The 19,205-nt window shown below is 43.5% G+C and overlaps 1 long non-coding RNA gene across 1 annotated transcript; it reads left to right on the forward strand.

Moving 5' to 3' along the window:
* The first annotated feature begins 2,853 nt into the window (after positions 1 to 2,853).
* Positions 2,854 to 18,379, forward strand: LOC130158446 (uncharacterized). Its single transcript, XR_008825295.1, has 3 exons — positions 2,854 to 4,727; positions 4,875 to 6,087; positions 17,978 to 18,379. It is a non-coding gene; the product is annotated as an uncharacterized LOC130158446 (long non-coding RNA).
* The last annotated feature ends 826 nt before the right edge of the window (positions 18,380 to 19,205 follow it).

Here is a 19,205-nt window from a genome sequence, read left to right on the forward strand (position 1 = left end):
GCGAGGCATTGGGCTCCTAGGGTCTGATGGAGGGAAGGACTAGCAAGTGGTTGTGACTGAAAGACTTGCCTGGTTAAATGTCAGGAACGTATTGAAGATAAAACAATTTTTATGCCACACCCTATACTTTAGAACCTAAGAGCCAATAAGAGAGAAACTGGTCAAGCAAAAATAAAAACCCTTAAAGATCATTTTAATATTAAAATGGTAGTCAGCCCTGGTCTGCAGCTGAAGAGTGCACTGGCCTTTTTGAGAAGGAGCAAAGGGTATTATCACACCACAGGCATATTCCTTAGTTCAGCTCCTTCCCATTTCATGCATTACATATCCCGCATGGGGGGATAATCATCTGGTTACGCAGTAGTGTCTTGCTTCCCTAAATACTGGAGAATATTAAGACAATGGAGTGAATAAACCTTGGTGTAGGCTACTGCCTGTTGCAGAGAGCAGATTCATTACATTTTGGTGGTTGTTGTGTCCTGGCATCATCTCTTTCTGTGGAAGTGCATATGCTGCCTGGCTTTAGAAGGCAGTAATGTCTAATCACATTCTGCAGAAGGCCGTTTGAGATTATTAAAAAAAATACCCTATTTACTTGTTTTTAAGGAGCATAATTACAAGCAGGCACTCGTAGCGTGGCAAAGCTTCGACAAGGTGTTATGAAAGAAAAAAAAAAAATCAGTCTTGTGGTTTGGAGTACAACAATTGTGCGACTGTCCCACCGTTTGCAGTTGCCCTTGGGCTGTTCAGGGCCTTTTGGACCCAAGGGGTGACTCTGTTATGTGTCATATGGGGCAGAGGATGCAGGGACTGATGGTTTCGTGCCTAGCCAGCATGAAGGCAGTGGGGTGTAAACCATGTCCTTCCTCACTACCGAGGCTATTACTTTGCATTAATCTTACTGCTCTCACTACCCAGCTCTCTCTTACAATTTTAAGATGAACTGAGGAAGGAGAAAAAATTTGGACTTCACAGAGAAATCCTTTTTTTTGGGGGGTCTAGCCCTGCTGGCATCCTCTGGCCCAAATGAGCCGGACTTGGCTCTGGGGTGCAGCCGGGGGAGCAGCCAGCTGGGGTCACTCACCAGCATCGCAGCAGGCTCCCGTGTCTGCTCGCCCCAAGGGGCAGGGATATTTAGACAGCTGCCTCACTATGAATGGGACTCTCTGGCAAAAGAATTAAGCAAAGATTAAAATCAGGTTTAGCTCTTAAATGTGTGCTTTGCACAGCATTTAGCAACTAAAAGGCTAATTATCTTTGAACTTATGCACGTGGTTTTAGATGGGATCCACACAAGTTGCTATTTTTTTTTTTTTTTCTGTTGTCTACAAGGGACTGAAAATCAGGATAAAAATGAGATGCTGGTGTTGGTAAGGGCTTTTTGAGTAGGCTGGAGATGGTGCCCCATCTGCAGGGAAGCAGGGCACCTGCTGAATGGGAATAGGTTAAAAAAATTATTTTAACACTTGTCATTTAGACTCTTCTGTTTAATGGGAGTTCAAGCTCTTTAAGGAAGCACAAGTGTGCATGCAGATAGGAAAATGAGATTGCTCTGAAAGAAAGCCAAGCTCATACCTGGAGGGAAAACTTACTCTGAATGTTAATGTTTGCTGGGCACAGAGTGAAATTTGGGAGGTGAAGTGCGCTGCAGGACCTGCGTAGGTCAGTGCAGAGCAAATCAGATATACATTTAGAAAGTTCTGCAGAAAAATAAGAAATAATTTGGTGCTAAGTTGCAATGTAATAGAGAGCGGGGCTCCACTCCCCTGTGCCGTCTGGGTGCTTTGGAAAGCTGCATCAGCCTGCAGATATCCATGTCAGTAAAAACATAGACAATGGGAGGAGGTAACATGGTTGATATAATGTTGGTGCCATTTTAGAACCATTTAGGGAAGCAAGTAAGCATTGCCAAATGGTGATCAAAATTTCTGGATCTTCTCATCCAGCCTGAGCCAAATCATGACATAAGACAAAGTTTTTCAAGCTTTTTTTAACTACAACTTTTTTAACCTTTAGATTACCCTCAAATTATATTTCAAGCTTCTTTCTTAGTCATAAAGCATATAATTATTACAGAAATGGCTCCAGAATTCAAAAGTGGAATTATCATACAGCCACTAAAGGAGGGCTGGTTGGAAGCCCTGATGTCCAACCCATTTATTACATGGCCTTTTGCACAGTTAAGATGTCCCTCTTGCTCCTCTTAGCCAGGTCTCCCCTTACCTAAACACCCCAGCTCGTGTGGTTGCTGGAGATCATGTTTCCCAACCTTCTGCTTCTCTGGACTCTGTGGTCTGTCCACATCTTTCTTGAAGGGTGAGTCTGAGGCTAGAGGCAATCCACCAGTCGAGACCTTACCTATGCTGAGCTGGGAGGAAGGATGCCTCTACAAACATAGTGTCTTGCACTGATTTTCACTGAATTACCATCCCTCCTGCCCCAGTTTTCCCAGATTATCAAGATAATTTTGACTTCTGATCGTCTGCTCTATATAGTGTTAGCTCTTCCCAGCTTTGTTGCCTGCTCAAGTAGTATATGTATTCTCAACTACTTAAATTGATTTTGTTTGTGAAACTATTGAATGGAGCCAATTCCCAGGTACAAAGCTGTCAAGCAGAACACCCAAGAGACTTGTGAAATGGTCATCAGAGGTTCCAGTTACACACTTCAAGCAGCACTTTTGTGCCAGCTAGGAGAGATTTAATAGCTATTATTCTCCTTTTTTTTCCTGTGTTTCGTGGTTCTTTGTGTTGCTAATGGAAAGTGGTAGGTAGTGGTTAAAGAGCTATCTTGGGTCCAGAGTTCAGACCTTCTGATCTCCGCTCAGAGTCACAGCCTGACCTGTCATGGACCTCTGCGGCTCATCATACCTCTGTTTTGCCACATGTAAGGTATGGATGAATAAAGTTACTTCTTTAGGCAGTGATGAAGGTTTCTGCATTGAGGTCAGAGAACCAATGCTATGAAAAGGCCAGATCCAAGAAACAGTCAATGAGAACTTTTTGCTTTTGCTTCAGGAGGTGTTGGGTCAGGCCTGAACTGTAGGACAATAAGACTTTATGACTTCTGAAGTGTAAGGTATGGATTATACATTTGAGAAACCCATCAAGGGTAGTAACGTGCTTTAACAAAAGAAAGCACTCTCACTCAGGCAGCTTTGATTTTAAGATATCAAGGGTAAACCAATCTCTCTTAGTGATTTAACAATGCAAATAGGTTCTGAAGTGATGATGGGAAGATGAATATGCTACTCTGAGTGGAGCTGAGCAGCAGCAAAGCCTTGGTGCAGCCAAGGGTTCACAAAAGGCAGCCTTTGAATGACAAGCACCAGCTTGGGCAAGGAGTTTTCACTGGGAGCCAGCCAGGAGAGGTTAGGGCTCTGTGCAGTACATGTTCCTGATGATTCCACTGCTCTGTCCTTATTTCCATGGCTCTGCTGGTTACCTACCACCTCGGAGAGGTGCTGCAGGCACTTTCTAGTGGGCTTATGTCATTGGTCAGAGATCTTTGTGTATGTAAAATCTGGGAGAGATCTGTACCATCCCTGCACAACTGATGTTTGTAGATGATGGGTGAGGCAGTGATGTCCCAGAGAGCTACAATGCCTTGGGCTATGATCTCATAAGTTAAGTAGGGTTGGGCCTGTTTGTTTTTGGATGGGGACTTGGAAGGAAAAGTTGATTGCTACAGTCAATTTGACTTGGTAATTCAGAAGGTGGTGCTCTTCCCCCTAGATAGCACAGGTTGACATGCCAGAATGATTAGGCTCACCACAACTCCTAACCTTTTGGAAAAAATGTAAAACCAACATCCTCACCTCTCCAGAGTAACATCACGGGACTCCTGCTATTACTCCTGAGTCCCAACCAAATTCCATCTCAAGGCAACCACACCCTGCAGATGGAGATCCACCCTGCCCTTTCGGGAGGATGCAGTAAACTTTGCTTTCACTGGCTGGTTGCGTTGCACCTCCAGCTGAACCGCTGCAGAGCTTCAGTACAGATGGCAGCAGTATTGCTCGGGCAGGCAGCAAATGCCCTTTCATTAACTTGTGCAAGTGTCCTCACTGGGAAGGGACTGTTTAAATGGGGGGTATCTACCCACCGGTATGGATTTTGGAAGCCTTGATGGGACCTGGTTTGAGCAATAGCCTCCTTGTGCTGAATGCCGTGTAGCGGCTGGAGCCTCCCTCTGCTTTGCCTTTGGCTCTTCCTACTGCAGCACATTGCCAGGCTGTCACAGCACAGGCACGCTCTGCTGCCCACTGCCATCTTAGAGGGACAAAGAACATTCGCTTAGCTGTTTTGTACACTTCTTCACATGCCAGTGTGGCTACTTGGGCCAAATTCTGGAGTGATGTAAGTTATTTAGCAGTATGTAGGTGTAAAGTGCAGCAATTTTCTGTACCGAGTGGGTGGTAATGTAGGGTTGTGGCAGGAAAAGCAGCAAAGAGGATGGCATTAGATAAAATATTCCTTGTAAGGATGGTTGCTGGGAAGGGAGCTCTGGTTGCTTTGGCCATGTCTAAAGGCAGATTTGCTCTGTATTTGTTTATTTTCTAAGCTGTGAAAGTGCTTGTGTGCATTCTTCTCTTTCGGTTTAGCTTAAATCTTTCCTAATCCGGTTAGCAGAGAGAAACCTCCCTGAACCCCAAGTAAGTGTCTGCATGGGAGTTTGCACCAGCTGAATTAAATCTGCATGAAATCACGCAGGGTGCCCTTGTACAGGTAAACACAACCTTACGTTGACACCCTCCTTCCAGCGTCCTCGTCCTTCCCTGCTGCACTGTTCCTGCTCTCCCCTCCTGACGGGGGACAGCAGCAGCTTCCTGGTGGGGAGGTCACATTGAAGCTGGTTCTTCTCCATTTCCACAGGAAAAGAAGCAACCTCCCTGCTCCAACATCACAGGGACTGTGCAGGAAAGGGGCTGAGTGAACTAAAACCAGGCTCTCCATTTGGGATCTGTGAAGAAAGGCTCACTAAAGGGAAGACTATGTGCTGGCAGGCCCAAGTCCCTGACCTAGTGACTTGCAGAGGGGGGACTGCTCCCAGTACCAGTCCCGGCTGATCTGCACTGTCCTGGCAGAGCGCAGTGGGAGAGGCAGGCAGCTGGGCTTAGCTCTGGCTTTTGCATATTCTTTACCATGCGTGTCCTGTCTTGACAGTATTTATGCAAATTTTTAAGTAGGGGAAAAAGCTGTCACGTAAAACCAAAAATTCATCTGAAGGCCAAATATGTAGGTTGGTTGGCTTCTGTGTTTTCTTTTTTTTTTTTTTTTCTTCTTCTTCCCAATTAAAAATAAAGTAACCTATAAAATGATGATCTAGTTTAATATCCTTATTATATGTTCCAGGCAGTATCTGAGTCATGGCATTTGCTCTGTGCTTTGTACCCCTGCGGGGGATGTAAAAGTTCAATTTTTGGAATATTTCTTCATCCACCCTAATCAAATATGCCAGGTAAGAGTGCCGGGGTGCAGGGTTGTGGGTAGTGCAAGTGAATTATCTCAGGATAAAACTGCTGTCGGGACAGGACCCACAGGCCACTGTTTCAGGTAATTGGTTGTGCTCCTGTCCTTGCAATCCATATCATCTTCTTGAGTGGAAACACAACTGAAGCCCAAAGGAGTTTCCAATGGATTGTCTTGTCCTTATTTTTATTTTTAGTTAGTGGAGCTCCATTCCATTTAATTCCCGACAAGTGCTAAGATCCCTCTCCTTTAATTGTCATAAAATAATGTTTATAGAGAGCTACAAAAGGAGCCGCTGAAGGAAGTCTCTTCAGCACTGGCAGAGTTGTTACATGTTTCCATGATGTGAGCAGCCAATTCACATCACCATGGGCATTTCTCGCACAGGTAGGGGTCTTCTGGTTTGCCCAGGCCATTTCAACTGGGTATTTTTGCAGGTATAATTAGCAAGATGCTTGCTGTTTAATGCCAACTGTGATAATGGCTTTTGTGACACAGATTCTTGTTCACTGAGATCCAGAGTAAACCAGACTTGCCTCCTGGGATCTGCATACCACAACAGTCCAGAGACCATAATTAGGAAGTCTCTTCCTGAAGTCTCAAGGTCACAGTTGAGGTACGGCAATCCAATAATTTATTGTTGATCAGCTCACAGCCCCTGTTATAAACCAAGGTGCCAAATCTGCCTTTCATGTAACTAAGAGTGTGTGTACAGGGGGTTACATCTACTCGGTTAATGCACAAGCATCTTCATCTGTGGCACAGCACCTGCGAGCCTTTTCCACCATTACAGGATCATGGAAAACAAGGCTTCGCTTTAAAGCACTTTGTACCCAATAGGAAGGGGCTGGAAAACAGGGCTCTGCTTTGGGCTAGAGATACCCCACCTGCTATATCTCCATCCCCCTCCCACTGCTGTGAGCTGCAGGGACTTGGCAAGTCTCGGCCTTTTTTCCACTAGAACTGCAGTTTTTTCCCTGGGCTCTGTCTAAATTTCCTTGGCATGGAGGGAAGGGATGATGTTACCACCACTCCAGGGAATGCAGTAGCATACAATTACTGCTTTTCAGATATGCTCTACAGATACACTTGGAAATGTCCATTCTTTCCTTCCTTCAAAATACATGGCTCTAGTTAATGCATTTGGAGGCTATGGGTCTCTGGCTCTCTGATAGTTTGCTGGCTCAGAGGGGCGACCGCACGCACTGCCAGGCACCTCAGCCTCCCAGCCCATTTTCATTTCTGCTGTTGGGGTGAACCTGCTGGATCCCACCAAGAGAAGACCGGCATGACTGCTCCCAGAAGGCGGCACAGCAGTGGGCCTGGTTTGGCTTCCCGCTACCCCTCACAGTCCTTCCATGCCACCTCAGACCTGGTGGCCCTGCCACCACCCCCCCCTTCTGCAGAGCATGCAACACAGCCCTTCAGTGTCAGGCTGTACAAACATTGCCTTCGTGGGCTGCCACACAACTCTCAAAGTATTTTAGGCATGTTGACTTCAAGCGTACACAGAAGCAGCTATTATGTCCTATGGCCACAAGGCCAAGTGCCAGGCGCTATGGGCATGGCCAGTCTGCTCTACAGCCAGGCTAGCCCTGGGCGGTTCAGCGTGAGATGTCCGGCACTACCTGTCCTGGGAGGCTGGGAATTGCTTCCCTGGGTGGATGCCATTAGTGATATAGATATAACCTTTAGCTACTAACTAATGAAATTACTTTTCCCAGTGCAGGGGTAGAGCTGCGTGCTATTAGCATTAGAAATAGCAGGTTCCAGACCTGCTGCTGACTTAGACGAGGCTGTTACATTATCTGAAATATTGTCTTTTTTTTTTTTTTTTTTTTTGCCCTGAAAGCTGACAACCAGAATGTCTTTTTTTCTTTACAGCCTAAAAATCTTTCTTCCCCTGATTTGCCTTCTTCCTCCCCAGAACCATATGCACACAAAAAAATTAACTTCTGGGAGGCTGGATGCTTTCCTAAGGCATTTAATAGCACTGAGGAGATGAAATACTGCACTGAGTCTTCTGGGAAACCCACAATTAGTGGGATGAAAATACATTCTGTAAGTGATTGAGCTACTGAAACAGTGCGAGTAATTAGAATGCTATACAGGACAGAGTTGAAAAAATCCTTACAGGATTATTAGAGAGGCAATGTTTAAAAGACGTCCTTGGCTGGGCAGTAGCAGCAATGTTGTGTGCAGGCTTTACTGGGAGCTCCTGCTGGGAGTGGGAGGTGGCAGATGGATGCTGTGTGCCGTACCTGCTTAGTCTCATGTTTTCTTCCATTTGTATCCTCACTGTTCCAGCTGATCGGAGCTCTTTGTAGCACATTTATTTTATCCCAGGAGGACTACAGATTGATTGATTGAGTGTAGTGTTGGTTTGTTTTGTTTGTTTGTTTGTTTGTTTTGTTGTGTTTTTTTGGTTTTGTTTATATTTTTTTAAACTAGTCTGTAACAGTGCTATGTTGGGAGTGCAAAGCCAGGGAAGGGACAGCTTTGAAAAGGTGTTCTCCGTACATCTACTTGTGTGGTGGTCTTACTTAGTGCATGTGTGCATCTAATCTTATCCAGGAATAAGGCACCAGAGAGCTGGCCACAGACCTGGTTAAACATTTAACACCTAGGTCCAGTTTCCAAAAGCATTTTAGCTCCTGAAGATGCACACGGAGCTTTCACAGGGCCTTAGCTGGCTGGCTACCCAAACTGCTGTGGCTTTGATGGGACTGAACTGTCTAACTTTATCAGGATCCTTTGAGAATCCCGCTAGGGGTCTGTCTCCCATGCACCTGAAAGCCGTATGAAATATCATCTGGGTGGGTAGAGATTGATTGTTTTTCTGCCCAGCAGGAAAGGCTTCCTGGAGGTGTGCTTCCCAGTGCAGCAAGTCGTGCACAGCTCCATCATCGAGCACACCTAGAAACAGCTTCAGAAATGGCAAAGGCTGCAAGATACTTATAAATTATGATAACTAATCAACAGGATCAAAAAGGACAGTGACAGATTATGCAAGTGAGCAGTGGTTAATTAGCTTTTGGGAAGATGCTTAAAACAGCGTTGTTTTGGGCTCATGAGTGGAAGTTTATTATGATGAATCTGTGGGAGGGTAAGGTCACGTTTTTGTTTCCTGGGTGGAAAGTGAGGGCAGACAAATACATAAATACAGTTACAAGCACAGTCAGCAGAAGTCTGCATCCTATCTGATGTGGAGTGGCATTAGCGAGCTGATAGGTGTGGGCTGGAGGACATGCTTTGCACACAGTAGGTCTGGAGTGAATTAGAGTTGAAGAACTTTGCAGGGAAGACAAGAATGACAGAAAAAGGAAGAAGAAAGGAAAAAAGGGATCACCTTGGTTGGGTGAAGGTAATGGGACTGGAGAGAACTCATGTAAAGGCACGTGTGAGTGGGCCAGACCTGAGCCATGCACATGGGTGGGGGGGTGAGCTGACGTGGGTGCTAAATGGGTTAAACAAGGATGCATGGCAAGAAGGTAAGAGAGGAAGGCGAGCTGAAGGCTGAGAAGGTAGAATGAGTCCAGCATGACAACGGAGCTGTGAGATGGGAGGCAGGCCGGCCTTGCCTTTTCCAGATGCAGTCAGTCACCTCTGACTACCCATTATGTCTCTTTATCTCTCTGCAAGGAAGCTTTCCAAAAGCATGAATAATGCCTTATTAGGTAGATGGTAAAGCCCCTCCTTTTTATCCTGCTTTAATTCATGCTTCCTCTGCTTTGGTGGCTGCCTTGTACATAGTGCTGTTGAAAGTGCAATTATCATTCTTCCTGGTTGCGTGGTATTAAGGGCGTATCCTCTCGCAGCATCTCCTGGAGGCTTATTACTCAAGAGAAAGGAGTTGTGCACTAGAAGCCAAATTAAACCGAGCAAAGGGGAGGCTGTTTCCACCACAGGGATGGAACAGATAGTTTTGCTGGAGACCAGGTCAGGAGCTGGTCTATGGCAGAATATGTAGCTGGAAGCCGTTGATGTAGGGAATTTGCACCATGGAGCTGGAAGACACAATCCTGTGGTTCTTTGTGGCTTAGCCTGACTCTCCCTCCCTTTTGTCCACTGCTGTAGGGAAGCGGGTTGGTGAGCATCCCCGGCTTGAAAGTGGCATATTGTCTTGCACAGGTTTCAAGGCTAGAAGTTGTAACTGCGACCCTCTCTTCTGGTCTTCTGCAGGATCTGTGACCCTCTCTTCTGGTCTTCTGCAGGATCTGTGACCCTCTCTTCTGGTCTTCTGCAGGATCTTGAGTGTTTCTTCTTAGAGAGCTACCCAGACCTAGTTTAAAGATCCCAAGTGATGGAGAATGCAGTGCATCCCTGAAAGAACCACCTTCTCCCTTCCTTTATTAAAAAGTATCTTTTGCCTCAGCATGAATTCATCTGGTTTTTAGTTGCCTTTTACCATTGCACCACCACCGTTTTCCCTCTGCTTGTTGGAAAAACTTACACACCACTCACTGCTCAGCTTTCGGGGGCAACTGGAGTCGCCACCTCCATTTGCCAGGGTTCCAGATGTCTCTGAAGCTTTCTAAGCACCAGGCAGCAAACAGTTAAGGCAGCTGAGCTGCAGGCCTCAGAACATTTTGCTAGGGAGCCAGGTGAGCAAAGAACAGATAAAGGCAGCACCTGCCTATGGGTTTGGAACAGCCTGGGGCCATGGATAGAATGTAAATACACTCTGAAAATCTTATTGTCTGACACTGTGCCAGCGTCTTCTGGGCTCTTGTCATGGAAAATATTTCGGCTGAGGTCATTCAGTCAGCAAAAAACCAGCATTTAATACCCTCCAAGGTGCCAACTTGCTTCTTTCTTTGTGTCGATAAATAAACAAAGTAGGGTAGCATTTCATGTTGCCAGGATGATCTCGGTTTTATTAGGAAGGGTTTAGAGGCTGTTGTTGTTGGTTGTTTTAAAATTTTCTTTTTTTCTTTCTCTTCCTCCTCTTTAAATGCAAAGACTCTGTACATTTCTGCTCTCTTTCCCTGTGTTTGCTCCTTCTGGCTCACACGAACACGCCCAGCCTTTAGAGTGAAAACTAATGTAAATTCTTGTAAATCTCTGCTGGCTGCCGCAGGCTATGTTTTTAATTCCTTTATTCAGCTTTGAGATGAGTAGGAGAAAGGTGCAGCTTTTTGAGATGATGGAAGTTGCCATTTCCCTTCTTCAGTCAATTAGGTGCTTTGGTTGTTTTCGGCTAATTCTCAAAACTTTCCATTGATGATAGTTCTGAAGGGTGGGGGCGGGGGGTGGGAGTGACCAAAAATATTGAGGGGAGCTGAGGGATCTGGGAGGGAGAAGGAGGAGGGCTGGTAACTGGATTATCTACTGGTAGAATGACTGATTTGCTGTGCGTGCTTCTAGGGGAGAGAAACAACCTGACTTCAGAGCTGCATTCAGAGCAGCCTGAGCTTCTGGTCAGTCAGATTTATGGCTTTTGATTGTATTTGTGCAGTGTCTACCCTTGCTGAAGTGTGATATGAGACATGTGGATCCTCTTAGTGCTTTGGGGGAAACTATTGCTTTTTCTCCCAAATCCTTGCAGTAGGAAATTTCTTCAAAGTTTCCATGGAGCTTCCCTTAATCCATGTGTCTTTCAGCCCCCTCCCCACATCCTTCAGCTCCTGACCCTTCCAATGCTGCCTGTTTGGGGTAAGATGAGTATGCAGGCACTGCTGGGTGAGGAGGCACTGTTTGTCCTATTGAAAACCTTCACCTCATCTATTTTTTGGCCAACAGTCTCTCCCTGGCACCTCTGGGCCTTGCTTACTGGCTTGTAATACCCAAGCCTTGTGTAGATGGTGACTACCTCATACAGATGTTGTAGAGAGCACCGTGGGGGCTGGCGAAGTGAAACAGTGGTGGTCTCTTGCTTCCACTGTGCTTCAACAATGACGTGAGAGCAAAGGATGAGCTTTGCCTTCTGAAACATAAACTGCTTCTGCTTTCAGGCAGGGAAGAAATGAGATCACTCCTTCCACATCAGCACTTTTCTTTATCTTGTTATTTTCTGCCCTAAGTCTGTCAGGGTCTGCAGCTCATCTGGTAATGAGTCTGCAAACCTTGGGGCTGGAATCATCTCACCTGATTTTAGTTATCTAAACCTCAGACATAAAGTGTAAGATTGTCATCTAGGCGCTCTCTTTGGTCGGTGAGGAGTGATAAACAGCCCATGCCATTCATGTTACCCATTCTAGACATCTGCCTCAGCTTGGGATGATTCATGCTTTGGAAGCTCCTGTGCTCCCCACAAACTCTTGGGGAGGTAGGTGAGCATCCAGATCTGGACCCCTAACTCTCACAGGGTGCTTCATCTGAGAAATCCAACAGCTATCTTCTTTTTACCATTTATCATAGATGTTCTCTATGTGCAGGGTAGAATTATGCTGTCTGTTTTAAGGGGAGTGATCTGTGCTCGTCTGTCTGTTGAGATGACTGTGTGCTGATTTTGATAGAGATGGTGTTCTGCCTGTGATGGCCCTGAGGAACAGAGGAGGTTTTTAAAGTGAGGAGGTGATAAGTACTTTGTCAAATATTGTCATTCTGCTATCACTTTTTCAATCAATCAGGTGGATTTTTAAGGCCAAAATTTCAGAGCTGATGAAAGAATATGGAAGCCTGGTTTCCATCAAAATTAAAAATCTCATTTTAACTGCTTTGTATTTACGCTTGTGTTAATCTGTGATGCGATTGCTTATCCCTGTGTATATCTTTGAAGGAGAAAGACTGCAGGCACTCCCTGCCCCACATGAGATACCGACCTCAAAATACAGAGGGGGAAAAATAGAGCTTGGAGCTGGGCTAATCTTCTCAGGTTGCTGCTTGGGAGCACAATGGTGGCAAATTGCTGTGGCAGGGGACCCTGCTCTGGAACCTAAGACAGGAACTAGGCTGACAAGACAATAATAGTGTATTGGCTCAACTGGCAAACACACATCCCTTTTGGACAGACTCAAAATGTTACATTGAGAAGCAGTTAGTACACCGTTGTGTAAGGTTCCTCATGGACTGGAGCCAGAATGCTCCATTAACCACACACATATAAAATATTCATTGAGCTTGGGTTTTGTTGCCAAGCTGGAGAAAGGGGGAGCAGCTTTGTGTATAGAGATAAAACTGTCAGTATTGAGGGCTAAAGGGAGGAGTTGATGATGTGTTCTGAAATCTTTTATTCTTATTAAGAGAAGAATTTCTGATCTTTGGCAGGGGGCTAAGGGGTGCAAAGAGGATTAAATGCAAGACTTGCTAGGTTTTACATTTCATGTGTAATTGTCCAAGGGGTGAAGGTACCTCCTGTCTCTGTGCCAGACTCCCTGATCTGTTCTATACCATGTGGTCTCTGCAAATTAAACCAAGGGTCAGTCTTTAAAAAATAAAATAAATGTGAAAACCACAATCATATTCCCCAAAAGACTGGCTTCTAAATAGAAGGAAACTTTCATAACCACAGGAGAGTAAGGACTGTGGTGATAGGAAGTATAAGGACCAAATTTTCCCTCTGGAAAACATGTTCCCCTGTTTTTGTGCTGGTTTTAGATGTGCAGTAAAAGAAGATTTCTGTTTTCTGGATGCTGAAAGTACAATGAACATGTAGAAGAGATTTTGTCTGGAGAATTGGCTTGATTTACTGTTGGTGCTTGAATTAGGAGACAATAAGGCAAATAATGAATTTGTGTTTCAGACTGAATGAGTAAACATGTGTGCAAGAGATACTGTCCACGTGACCTCTCTCTCTTGCCAGAAGGCAATGTTGTGTATCCACTTAAGCAAAACACATGTTGAAAGGACAACAGTCCCGCTGAGTAGGAAGAGGCAGGCTGTGGCGCTGCACGGGATTGATAACTGGGAATACCAGGCCAGGAAGGAGCTTGTGGTGGTTTACTTAAAACACTGGAGACTGTATCTTGTCGTGTCTGGGCAGCCTTTGAGAGGATACTGGAAAAGAGCTGGTGTGACCATCCTTGTGCGTCATGGTTGGTCACGGTCATATGTTCACCAAGAAAATATGAGAGAGCTCCAGGAGGCAAAACATAATATTTTGATAGGAGAGGATAGTAAAGAACAGGAACTCCACTACAGCATTCAAGAAATACTTGTCCCAGAAAAGCAGAAATGCAATATGTGTCTGAGGAAGTGGTGTGGGAAGAAGACTTCTTAGAAACAGGAAAGACTCTAAGAATGGGTGAGAAGGATGGTGTCTTCTGAAATGCAGGCAGCCAGACTAGTGGCACTGGAAATGAAAACAATTACCAAGGCTGTTTTTAAAATGATTCGAGATGAGGATGTGGAGAAGAACACACTCATCCTGATGACAAGTTCCCCAGCACAAAAAGCTCTGTTCCCTCACTGCAGGACAGGACAGCCGCCTATAACATTCAGGCTGTGAATAAAATAGTGCGGTCTGAGCAGTTAAACAAGGCATGCGCAGATAAGCAGCTAGACCAAGACCAACAGTATCTGTGCTTTTCTACAAATATTAAGTGTGGTTGGGTGAATAGTAATGCACTGGCCTCCAGAAATCTTACTGAATGAAGAGAATCACTGCAAAGCTGTACGATCAGGATACTTATTATGTAGAAATGGCAAGAATAGATTTTGCCGTTGGAGGAGTGACTCACAGTCTGTTGGAAATCAGAGTCCAATAAGATAAATCAGTTATCTGTATCATCATTTACCACCCACTCTTTATGGATTGAAAGATGCCATGCCAAATCAAGAAAAACATTATAATAAGCTTACCCTTTTAAACAGCTGACCATGGCAGTGACAATATCAATAAAACACTAAGAAAGATCAGAGGCAACAGAAAGATAGTATACAAGAAAAGAGATTGGAGAAGACTTGCCCTAGTTAGACTATAAAGAGCAAATTTTATTCAACATTTTTAAACAGACCAATAAAAGGGAAAAGACGCAATTGACTAGGACCTTGTTTAAACTACAGCTGATGCACTGAAGAGTTGCTTGGCAGTAGTGACCATTGCATTGTCAAATTCAATACTTTTGTAGAAATAATAACATTAAGAAAACCCCAAAGACCATGAAAATATTCTTCTTTAAAAAGCAGTTTAAATAACATTAAAGGACCAGGTAAATGAGCTGAGAGTGTAAGTAGCATCCCTTGTAAGAATGCAAATTGGAGAAAACATGTCTCACCAGTTCCCGAAATAAACCTAACGCAAAAGGAAGTTACTACAGTTAAACAGTGGTGTAAGGGTGACTATTAGAAATATAAAGGTGTCCTTTAAAAAGTGGAAATCATGCCTAAACAAAGCAAATGGAGAGGAATATAATTTCTTACAAGTTAAATGTAGAACTATGACAACACACACTGAAATAGTGTGAGGAGTGACTCACAAAAGGTATGAAAACTAATAACAAAAGCTCTTCCAAATACAACAGGAGCTGGCAGCCTGCAAAAATAAAATAAAAAAAAAAAAAGAAAAAAAAAGGGTTCAGCAAATGACCAAGGTGTGAAAGAAGCGATCAAGGTCAGTAAGACCACTTTATGGCAAACAGCAAAAGTCACCGGCTGCATACCACATAGGAAGTCCTCCAAGGTTTGAGCCCAAGGAATGCCCCCCTAATTGAATTGTTAATAGAAGAGCTTTTAAAACAGATCAATGAAATGAACAATAACAAATCACCAGGACAAGTGATACTCACTCAAATGTACTAAATTACTTTGGCATGAAACTTGTTTCAGTCAGCCTTGATCCCAAAAGAGTTAAGTAATGTGACACAGTCTTAAAAAGGGTTCCAGCAGGGATTAAAAAATACTACAGACTACTCAAATCTGGCTTCTGTACCAGGAAAATTCGAGAGGAAATTACAACAGGTTTAGTGGCAGCATACATAAATACGATATATTGTGGATGTGTTAACACAGCTTTTGTAAATTAAAGACATGCATCACAAATCCTAGAGTTCTTTGAAGGAATGAATAAGCATCTGGAGAAGCATGTGACACTTAGTATAGTGTACTTGGGGTTTTGAATGGGGTTTGAAAAGGTCTTACCAAGGTATGAAGAAAAGGATAATTATAATTAGCCAATTTCCACAATAGAAATTTTTCATGTTCCTTATAGTAATCCTTTAGGGGCGCAGTCCTTGAAGGGTTTCTGGGGCAGGGGGAGCTCTGCTCTTCAACAGTGCTACCTAAAAAAAATAAAAAGGAAGGGAGGGAGTGTGTTCTTGCCAAAAAATCACTGTGACAGTGATAACAAAAGTCTTTTGGTCCTTTGCAGAAGAATCTTGAGAGACTGCGCAGTACAGTGGCAGAAAAAAGTCAATGTCAATATACATAAATAATACAGGGGGAAATAATCTTGACTATTCATCTATTCATGGCTCTAGGTAGCTGTGTTTTCTGTGGTTTCTTTATTCAGGAAAAGGATTTATAAAGTAATTGTTGCTGATTTTCCAGAAATCTAAGACCAGTACTGGAAATCCTATAAATGGCAAAGACAAATTTCTGGAGTTATTTGGAATAACTGATAAAACCAACAGCTTATGCCACTGCACTATATCGAGGAGAGGCGGAGATGTTGAACTTCCTGTAGCATTCCTGCATCTTGGCTGCTGTGTGCAAATCTGCTTATTGGTTTTCAAAAAAGATATATTAGAAGTATAAAAGACCTAGAAAAGAGCAGTAAGAGTAGCTAGGGGTCTTTTTTTTAATGGAGAAGTCTAAATAAAGTAGGGCTCCTCAGCCTTGAAAACTGGAGAAGCATTTGACAGAGGCTTATAAAATCATGAGTGATATGGAAGAGGTGAGTAGAAACTGATCATTCCCTCCTCCTTGTAACACAAGGACTAGGGGTGCTAAAGAAGCTAAAAAAGGATAGTAGCATAGAATAAAAGGAGTACTTTTTCATTATTATATTGTGGAAGTGGTGATGGATACTGAAATGGCAAAATGAAATAAATTTAAGATTGGATCAGCCAAAATCCTGTAGGATCCATTCATCGGAGGCTACTTAACACAGTGGCTTGTGTGGACTTGGAGGTCTTCAAGTCCCTAAATTGCTGATGGCCAGAAACTGGAGGACTGTGACCATTCTGTGCATGGCCTCCATAGTGTGCCTGTTAAGTATCTGGTTTTGGACAGTGTTGCAGGTGAACTGCTTGGCTTTACCTGCACCACCATTTTTGTATACCTTTTCTACTAAGGTTGAACCTGCTTAACTCTGAATTTTGTTTCCTGCTTTGTGCCATCTCACAGTTCTTTTTCAAATATTCCTTTTTCTTTTTCTAGGTGTGTGTGAGCTTTTAACCCCACTGCAAGTACTCAGCTTTTCCTGCTTGATGTGCAAGGTTCTGCATCCTGAGCCTATGGATCACTTTTTGGATGTGGAGATCAGCACCGTGTGTTTTCTCTTAAAAATCACAATATTTTGCCAGATTCACAAAATCAATTGGTTTATAAGACCTGACTTAACAATACATGTAAACACAGGACTAACTTTAAGCATATGCTTAAGTTCTGTGGATCTCAAGCACATGTTTAAGTGCTTTGCCAGATAAAAATAGAAGCATGATTTAACAGTAGGCCTGACTTTCCATTGTGCTATTTTAGTTTTATGCTGATTTAACTCCAGCTAACTCAGCCAGGATACAGGACTTGGTTTGGAGAAGACAGCTTTCATCTGCAAACAAGTTATTCCAAACCCTAGAACTGGAAGAAGTTCTCTAGGACCAAAGATTTACAAGAAAGGGTGTGATGGCAGAGTGTTAGGCTGCTTCTTCTGGATTCATGGTGTGAGTTTGAGTTTCATGCTGGAATTGCACAACACCCAGATACAAGTGGGTGTCTGGCCATGCTGACAACGTTAAAAGCATCCAGATGTGAATGTTTTTGGCTATGGAAACTTTTGTGCTTTAAGTGTGCTAGCCCAGTTTTCTTGGGAGAATATTTGGACTTCTTCCTCTGGTGAGATTTTTTTTCAGCATCATTTAAAATGTTGAGAGATGTAGTGATTTGCCTATAGTAAAATCTATAATCTGCCCCTTGAAAGATAATTACAGGCCATTTCACCTGGATTTCCCTAAAATATAAACAGATATTAGGACAGAGAAACAAAAAGTACTGCCCCTGTTTTGAACTGAATTGAAAAACAAGGAACTTCGGCAGTGTTTGTGAGAGGAACAGCAGAATATTATAAATGTTATGCTAGAAAGATGAGATGCTGCACCCCAGGTTTGCTGGCAGTCCAAAGGCATGTAGATGAGAAAGGAGACTAGATTTTTTGACTTCCAATGTTGAACGCTCTTAAATCATAGAATCACCAACCTGATTTTGCTTGTGCTGCAGTTCACCCAGCAGTCTGAAAAGGAGATGTCAAATAGACTCTTCAGAGTAATCCAGGTCCGTACCAATCGCTTTCAGCTGCATGTGAATAGCTCCCCTAGAATTTGAAAGGCTACTGACTTGAAATGGTTGACAACTCTTAGTTTTGAGTCATCTTACTGAAATTATTTTTTTGTTCTAAATTGGTCATTTAGTAGGGGAAAGGAGAAGGCATGAGAAATCTCTCCGATCGTTTGAAGGAATGATCGATCGGTCTGTGCCATTGATGCCCTTGGTCTACAGATACCCCCTGTGAGACCTTCGCTGCACACCGGACAAAGAATTGCAGTGGAATTTTCAGTGCATTCTGGCAGGTAAGGGAAATGGTGAATCAGGACAGCAGATGGAAACCCATAGGTAGCTAAAGGCTGGTGGTTTGGTCTTGAATCTGAGTTGCTGAACAGCCTCATGTAAAATTTCTTGTGTTTTGTGATAGAGAGACCAATTGAGACAGATTCCTTGTGAACTTTTCCAGTCATGTGACAGTGATCAAAAGTCATGTCAAAAACAAGAGAAGAATTGACAGGGAACACAGAATAATATCTGAAATATCGTGCAAATGGCTGCTTTTTTGGAAATTTTTGTCTCTAATGTAGCCTGCAAAAGTCACTGATGACTAACTCTTGTGTATACCTCTGAAATAAAAATAGGTATGTGACGTTAAAGAAAAATTACAGAAATTTCTACATCTTTGAGTTACATGCGTGGCTTACCCACTCACATTTGTACTGAAGTCTTTCAGGACTGGTAAGACTAGTTTCCTTTTTGGGCTGGGGAAATGAAAACTATTGCCAGATTGTGTAGGCAGCTCTGGACTGATGTGAGTGAAACATCAGAATTTATCAATATCTGCAGATACTTTCTTGGCAGTGGTAGAAAATAACATGGCTAAAGCCCCAGGGTGCTGGGATAAACATTTTTGCCAGTCCGTATGTGAAGGGAGGTAGATCCCAGGGCGCATTGGGTCCAGAGGCAGGAACAGCCACCTGCAATGGAGATGTGTGGAAGCCTTGTCTTTCCATAGTGACACAGGAGTGCTGAAATAGCGTATTTCACTGTGTGATAAAGCCAGTCTGGTTCTGAAATGTGTGTCTGGCATCTTCTGCAAATAAGATTGCAGCACATATTTTTATTGCTCCCCAGTCCCAATCAGAAATATGAATTCTTCTTAAAACACTAGGGAAAAGTATGAAAAAGTGGTGCAGACTCTGCGTACCGATGTGGAATGGGTAGAGAGATACAATGGCTAAAAGCAGAGGTGTAGAACTTGCCTTTAATGGGTACCTTGCCTGGATATACTGCATAAACTTCAGAAATATAGGTTTATTTTGCCATTCCATGCACAAAGAAGCATGTGAGCTGTCTCTGAATGTAGCAGAAGTG

This window comes from Falco biarmicus, chromosome 13 (genome assembly GCF_023638135.1).
Source record: "Falco biarmicus isolate bFalBia1 chromosome 13, bFalBia1.pri, whole genome shotgun sequence".
Classification (NCBI taxonomy): domain Eukaryota; kingdom Metazoa; phylum Chordata; class Aves; order Falconiformes; family Falconidae; genus Falco; species Falco biarmicus.